Genomic DNA, 8,562 nt, shown 5'->3' with positions numbered 1-8,562 from the left:
GAAGTTCTTCTAACTTATTAATGAAAAGAGTTAACTATAGCACTCCCCACAGAAGAAAGAAAATAAATACTATTACTCAAGAAATGAGAACTAAAAGAGTAGCTAAGATGAAAAGTCTCTCGATTTAGACCGTGAATTTCCATTCAATGTCATTGTATCCTTTAGCAAATGATTTTACTACAATGTCTGAAGCACAGCCAAAACCTCTTGAATTCTCTTCAGAAGTCCTTCACTTGTCCCCTGAGGCTGTCAGCGTCTAGTAAGCTAGAAATTCAAGGGCCTCTCAGGTAACTTTTTCCCTTGACAGTAACCAACTATTGCTATCCTTTAATTATCTCCTTCTATCAAACACTATATCACCAAAGAGATATAGACATTCCAACATCAGGGATTTTATATTTGTATATGTGCTATCTTTTCATTAGGCAAATTTTTACCACGTGCTGGTACTATTCAAGAAATTACAGAAAGATCACATGCAAGCTATAAATTTTAAGTGTGTTATCACGTATAATTTACAAGATAACATCAAAGATGGTTCCATCTTACACTATGATAGAAAAAAAAACAAATATTTAGTAGGTACACTGCGCAGGTGGTATTGGGCACTGTGTAACTTACAGAAATGTACAAGACATGATTTCTACTCTCAAGAAGAGTATCATTTTGTTAAAGAGAAAGATTCGCAGACGTAAATCTCCAGGTAGCAGGTAAGAGAGGCCATGGGACAAATCCATGACCAGATGGCAGAAGGATGGAATCAATAAAGGGCAATGCTCTTTCAGAGGCATTGACCACTGTAATCTATGGGCAATTGTGTAAAAGTAGTCAGCATAAGTCGGCACCAATTGAAAATCTATGCTTTTTGAGTAGTTTGTCATACTGGGAAGGACACAAAATTCAAATTAGTCTCACTTGGTGTGAAAGCAGATTCTGCCCTCTAGAATCTCAGGTTTAGCATTAGTAAAATGGAAATAATACTTTCTAGTTCATTCGTTGTGAAGATTAAGTCAAACGATATAAACAGAGTGAATCTCAGATACACAGAACGTGATTGTTTAAGTTTGAAGCTATTGTATTTACCATTATTATTAGATTTTAAATACTGACTATAGGATTCCTGTTCCTCAGAAACTCTAGACCCAAATCTCAATTCCTTAGTCATGCAGAACAAAGAACTCTTCTCATTGTTGCTATAGGATTCTTTCTTACGCTTCACACTCCCATCAACCTGGGCATGAAGCACAAGCAACCCCTGACCCTTCTCCTAGATTCTACATTAAAATCCATGTCTTCTATACAGAGGCTATGCCATCGATGGCTTGGGAAGAGAAGATCTTCCAAAGTCTCAGTGTCTCTATTAAACTCCCAGAAAATAATCCTGCAATCTAAGTTAATAACAGCCAACTGGTTTACCAAAGACAGCTCTGAGCTGAATCCCTTTCCCATGGCTTGCGCCCCCACCCCAATCTATTGTCTGGATGCTGCATCCTGCTAGCTACCCAGGGTGGGTTTGCAAGTGGATCCTGCTCTTGTTTTTGTGATCAGCCCACCCACACCCACCTCCCAATGGAAGCAAATCAAAGGGTTCGGTCTCAACTGGGGCCCTGCTCAGGGGATCACAGCTCAGACCTCACCCCAAGATGCCCCTCCAGGTCCCCGGGTCTAGTCCAGGGAGTCAAATGACAATCCTCCTGCTTTGTCTCATCTCCCGAGAATTGAGCTGCCTCTTTTTACCCTCTTATTATTAGTTTACTAAGAGCAAAGTTTTAAGATTTCCCCTAAATTTCCTGGAGTTTCTTCCCTGAAGTCTCTGTAAACTTTTCACACTTACAGCAGCATGTTCCAGCAGAACCTGAGTTTTCCAAATGACATTCTATAGTAATTTCTGGAACAGCTCGCTGTAAAAATGCCTCCAAGTTGCACATGTGTGAAGAAGTCTTTTCTCCTAGTATTGACCCCCCCGAAAAAAGTCCTAGAAACTTTTAGTTTACCAAATATTGAATATTACCAGGCATTCAGGCATCCTGTCACCAAAACAAGTCGTGGCAGACATGAAGCCGTGTCGATTCCTAGTATCAGACCCAAAGAAGTCTAACCGCTGTGCTTCTCCACTCCCAAGGCTTCCCATGCCATCTCATTCTATGGCCTCTTTTAACAACGACTCAAATTACCCTCTCTTATCACAGGCACCTTAAGTCTCCAAAATGCCTCCAGTTGCTGGAAGGGGGTCCCATTATTTAGGAGCAGTCTGGTCTTCAGAGAATTCTGTTTTATCACTGGAAGTAGTTAATAATAAGAGCTTGCTATATACCACGAACAATTAATTGTGCTTTACATATATTGTATTATTTAAACCTTGTAATAACCCTATTACGTATTTATTGGTGCCATCTCCATTTCCCAAGGGAGGAAACCAGAGCAGAGAGAAGTTAAATGACAGCCAGAATTCATAGTCACCCGCTGGAGCTGCACAACACAGATTTACCAGAATTTGATACCAATTACCCTGGCCCTGAACCCACCAAAGCATGTCTGCCACAGTCCCTCTAAGAAAGGCTCTTTTTTTATTTTTCATTTAAAATTGAATGTCAGTCTCAGTCAAATAGCAGCTCCCAGCATCCTTCTGCATTGGTTTCTCCATAAGAAATGTCCTGGGCTTCAAAGAGCAGCACTGCAAAACCCCGAGTATGCATGGATCTCTATCAGAAACGTCCAAAGTCCGACAGCACATTTCATAACATCTTCAGAATGGAACTCATAACGAGTCCCATGACTTACCAGAGTTGCATGGTAATCCCAGGAGCCCTCTGTCTTGGACGTGGTGACTCCATTATCTTGCATCACACATTCAGCAATTTCAGTCACAGTGAAGATGCATGTCTGGTTCATCTAGTTTAATAATTCCACGCAATCAAATGTATCTCAGATGAGAGCCAAGGCTTCCTTCCTTGCTAGACTTCAAAAAAAAAGTCTAGAAAATTTGACATAAGTCCTATTTCTATATTTTTGTGATAGTTAAAAAGTCTCTTTCACGATTTCTCTGTGTTCCTTGACGTGGCAGTTAATTTTGCGTCAGTTGCCTGTGCTAAGGGATGCCCAGATGGCTGGTAAAACATTGTTTCTGGATGTATCCAGAGGGTTTGGGGAAGAGATTGGCATTGGATTCAGTAGACTGAATTAAGAAGGCGGCTCTGACCAACGTGGGTGGGCTTCGCCCGATCCTCAAGAGCCCAAATAGAGCAAAAAGGAAAAAGATGGCAAATTCTCTCTCTCTTCGTGAACTCGGACCCTGGAGCCTGGTCTCCAGCCTTTGGACTCCTGGGCTCACACCAATGGCCCCCAGTTCTCAGTAAGACTTACACATCAACCGGCAGGCCCGCCGCCTCTCAGGCCTTCTGATGCTGAGTCACACCACCGGCTTTCCTGGTTCTCCAACTGGCAGCCAGAGGATCATGGGACGTCTCGGCCTCCATAAATGGGGGCAGCTGATTTCTGTAATTAATCTCCTACTCTATCTGTATCTATATCCAGTTGACCCTCGAACAACAAGAGTTTGATTTTTATGCAGATTTTTTTTTTCCAATAAATTCAGCCAGCCCTTAATATCTGTGGGTTTTGCATCTGGAGATTCTATTGGTTCTGTTTCTCTGGGGAACCCTGCTAATCCCCTTAGGGTTATTTTTTAAGGCTTCGATCTGCCTCCTTGTTCTAACAATCACATGAGTTGCTTTAGCTCTTCCCTAATTAAATTAGGTGCAAAATCCAGCATTTCATTGATTTCCACCAAACATACACACATACACAGAGACACACACAAAACCACTGACGTAATCTTAGTGAAGATTTGGGAGTGTTAAAGTGAGAAACGCTCGATACAGACATCCATCTCGCTTGCTCTATTTTCCCTCTAGAGGAACACTAACTCTTTCCTTTCTTACGTGCGGTAACATTCCACCAAAATTCAGACCGTATCAGAGCCTTACTTACCTCAAGCACTTTTATAAATGCCATTTCCTTCCAAGAGAAAGGAAACAATTTTCCGACACAATTTTTTACTTCATTAAATGGTTATTACCACAAAGAAAAACACAGTCTAATTATGTCTGTTTCTTACTTTGGTACCAAATTTGGTTGAACTGGCAATAAATTAAATGTCAGTCTTTTTCTGTTGTTTCTCAAAAGCTTATGGGAATATATTTTATTTTTAATCTTATGAGATATGTATGGTATTTCTGTGTATTTACATGAGGTTTGAGCTTATAAATTTGTGTACAGAGCAATAATATCTTCCCTGTCTGTCCATTCTTTCCAAGGTAACAGTGATGCAGAATCTGATTTCCATGGCTCTCAGTATGTTTATATATACCAGAAATGTTCCCATTTTTTAATTAAGATTAATATTTTACCAAAGATGGTCTTTTCTGTGTTATATATATTGTATTAGAACAATATATTGACTACACACGGACCCTCTTCTTCTAACATCCACCTGAATTTTGTTATTGGACTACATTGGTGGGGCAAGTTGATGTGTTGGGGATCCTGAAGACCACCTTAGGCTCCATGACTTGCTGGAAGGACCCATAGGACTCAGAAAAGCACAGCTGACTACACTAAAGAGATACAAATTAAATTCAGCAAAGAGAAAAGACAGAGAGGGCTAATACCAGGAAAACTCAGGCATAAGCTTCCCGTTGTCATCTATCTCCCTGTGGAGTCATGCTCGGACAGTGCATAATTCTCTGGATAACAATGTGCGACAACACATGCTAAGTGTTGCCAACCAGGTCCTCTCACGTGAGTCATCAAGTCCAGGGATTTTATTAGGTCAGTCACACAGGCTGCAGCACCTGTGGGACTGACCTTAACTAAGTCTCCAGCCCCCCTCTTCCAAGGGCTCAAACTGAGCATGATGGCTCAAAGCCTCAGACATGCAGAAACAGAAGTTCACTGTAAATCATATTGTTAGCATGAACTATCTTGCATGGCCCATGACCTCAGGTATACGAAGCAAAATTATAAAGTAGGATATTCCAAGGACTCAGAGGTTATCTCCCAGAGGCCAGGCCAAGGACCACTGAAGACCCTGGCAGTGTACCAGACTTGAGCAACTCGGGGCTGCTGAGTTAACCCTTCCCTGCCTAGCTGAATAAGGGTCCCCAAATATATCTAAGTTCTAATCCTTGTAGATGTTACCCTATGTAGCAAAAGGGATGTTACCGATATAATTAAGTTAATCTTGAGAAGGAGAAAATATCCTGGATTATCTGAGAGGGTCCTAAATGAAGCCACAAGGGACATTAGAACATGGAGGCAGAGGCAGAGGAGACAGAGGACAATATGAAGACTGAGGCTTTAGAGAGAGAGAAAAGGGCCATGAACCAAGTAATGAAAAGAATGCATCTAGGAAAGGCAAGGGAAAGGAGTCTCTCTTAGGGGCTCCAGAGGAAGCACGGCCCTGCCAACACCTTGATGTCAGGGCAATGAGACTGATTTCAAACTTCCAACCTCCAAAAGCATCAGCTGCCAGTTCGTGGCAATTTGTTACAGCAGCCATAAGAAACTAATACACTTGGGGACAAAACTTTGTAATGAGATCGCTTTGGCATTTCAATTACTAACTCTTCTTGGAAGTCATTCTTTCATTTCATTCAGTTCTAAAAGAGTGAAATATTACAGCAAGATGTCAGTATATACATGAACATGCATGCACACATTTAAAATGCAAATGATCATAAGTACGAAACATTTCAAGAATTTGAAAGCCTAAAGAAATAGCAGGCAAGCTACCCTAAACCAGATGGCTAACTAATGGATTCAGCAGTTGTCCTATAAGGATATTAAATTCAAATATCAAAAGCTGTAATATCCTGAGTACTGTGACTCGAATATAAAAACTAATTGCTAACACGGAAACAAAAAAAAAAAGTGAACTGGCATCACATGAAGGGTAAGATAATCAAATGGCATGGGAAATATCAATGAACTTTACTGTGTTCCTGGTCTGAATCTCCCTATTCTATAATGAACCTTAAATCTACTCAACATATCTTATTTCCTGTTTTTAAAGATGATAATATGATTCTATTCTGCCCTGGGTGATTTCCCTAGCTTTAAATAAAATACGTGTTTAATCTTCTGTGAATGCAGACTAGACATTTTCCAGTTCTCACTCACATAGACTCATTTTAACCATTAGATCATAACAAATGTTTTACTCCAAGTCCACTGGTAAACCTTTAGAGTCTTTTTCTCACCAGTCAGAGTTAGCTATATCTAATCATATTCATTTTTTTGTAATTCATTGATTTCTTTTTAGTCATGTTCTAAGCCAGTGGAATAATCGAATAATCAGATTGATTTTTCTGAGCTCTTTTTTTAATGGTAAAGATTAAATTGCCAAATAATTTTTAAGTTAAAATAAAATAATTTTAAAAAATTAGGAGAGCTGCCTATCCAATCTCTCTCATTTCTAATATTCATAGTGCTATACTCTATAAATTTATTTTCATAACATACTATGCATATTACACAATCAAATAGTGACTTTTGAATCATCAAAGACTAAATTATGTGTAAGATAACTTTAAAATCTATCATATTGTATCAAATTGTATGAAAATTGATAAGCCATGTATGGACTATATGCCAACAATAAATAGAGCAGAATATTCATTTTTTCCAAAATAGCCCAATTTGTGACATTCATAGTAGTCACTCAATAAACGTTAGTTACATTTACATGTTAATATACTGTAATAAACGTTTACTCTCTTTAAGAAACTTTATAACCATTTGTCAGAGATCTCAGCCTTCATTACCACCACTTCATTGAAACTTTGTGTAATAAAGTTGGAAACAAAAGCAATAAGAGATTAGATAGTTTGGCCAATTCTCTCTGTAGGTTATTAGCTACATCTAAACATAGTTACAAAGTTTAATAAAAATACTTACACATATTCCCAATTTATCAGGAAATAACCTGAGAACATATTTCCCAATGAATATTCTTAAGATACACAATATTCAGGTTGTTTCCTTAAAAAAAAGATTGAAGAATTTTTAACAACCTAGACAAATTCATATTTATAAAGGTCATACACCAACTACTACATTAGACACAGGAATCTAAATTAAATTGAAGTGTTAATATTTGATCCAGTTAACTGGAGACTAAAGAAGATATCCAATCTAAGTAATTGAGACTCTGAAAAAGTTCCTTAATTAATTACCAGAACTGTTAGCCAAAATATCAGATCTCCTCCTTCATCTGAATAACCGTAGCTTTGGGGACCTGGCCAGAGCTTGTGGCATCTTGCAATGCTTTCCATGCTGATGACTGGCTCTGGGTATCAAGGGAAAAGCAGCGCCTCTCAAAGCTTAGCTGGCAAATCTAACTCAGAGACATAGTGCTATTTCTACTGTTATTTCCATGGAAACCACTAGAAACATAGCTTAGTGAACCAAGAACCAGGTGTGAAGCATCTCAGGGAACTGCACTGCAGGTTCAATTTCTGATGGACAAAATGGGGGTCATGCAGTTACTGAAGAACAATATTCTATATAGTGATCAAGTGCAGCTGGAGATTTTACAAAATTAAGTTAGTGTGAAGCTGGCCCCAAACCTCCCTTTCCCTTCTGAGGAATGGCTGTCTATTTGCTTATTACTGTCCACCCCAGAGCAGGGGCTTTACGACAGCTAAAGAAGTAATGGCAATAGTTTGTGTGTATGTCTCTGTGTGTGTGTGTGTGTTTGTGTCTATGTCTTGCTTTTACACATTACTCAATTCCAAGGAGACCAAGTAATAGTATGGATTCTTATTTCAGTTCTACAAGTACTATTATTTGTAAAATTATTTAACATCTTAAAAAGTAGTTTCTATTTACATTAATATCTCTCACTTTAAGTGAACAAAGATAGAGTTCCCAGTTTGTCATAGTAAAGTCTTTAAAGAAGTTCTTAGTCCTTGAGTACATATGACTTGACATAGATACTAAGAGGGCCAGGAAAATTCATATCTATATCCTGTCAGTTGAGGTGACCGCTTCATTCTAAAAGTATCTACTGACCGCCTGTTATGTGCCATGCCCTCTACTGAGTGCTAAGGATATAATGGCAGTAGAAAGATGTGACCTGCATCTTTGGGAAGCTTCCAGCCTGGAATATTCTATACTTTGGGTGACCCGAATCTGCTGATTGTTTGACAAAAATTCAGGGAAGTAACTATGTAGATAGAAAAAGTTATCTTGCTAGCTGGGGCTGAAAATAATCTAAACTACTTATCTTTCTACTGAGCCCATATATTGCTTAAGGTAAATAATGCTAGCTGTTATAAATAAACCCTAAAATCTCAGTTTCTGATTTATCTCGCAGTGGGGAAGTAGGGAGTGCATCCTGGGGACCTAGGCTACTTCCATCCTCCTCAGTCCTTGGTGTTTTTATCCAGTCCATGAGAAAAGAGTCTGCGAGGCTTTGAAAGACCGGGCCTGGAATTTGGGCACACGTGACTTCTGCCCACATTCCATTTTCCAGAACTCAATCTCACAGTCACATCTATC

The sequence above is a fragment of the Pteropus vampyrus genome, unplaced genomic scaffold, assembly GCF_000151845.1.
Source record: "Pteropus vampyrus isolate Shadow unplaced genomic scaffold, Pvam_2.0 Scaffold99, whole genome shotgun sequence".
Lineage (NCBI taxonomy): Eukaryota > Metazoa > Chordata > Mammalia > Chiroptera > Pteropodidae > Pteropus > Pteropus vampyrus.
This window is presented reverse-complemented; position numbering follows the sequence as displayed.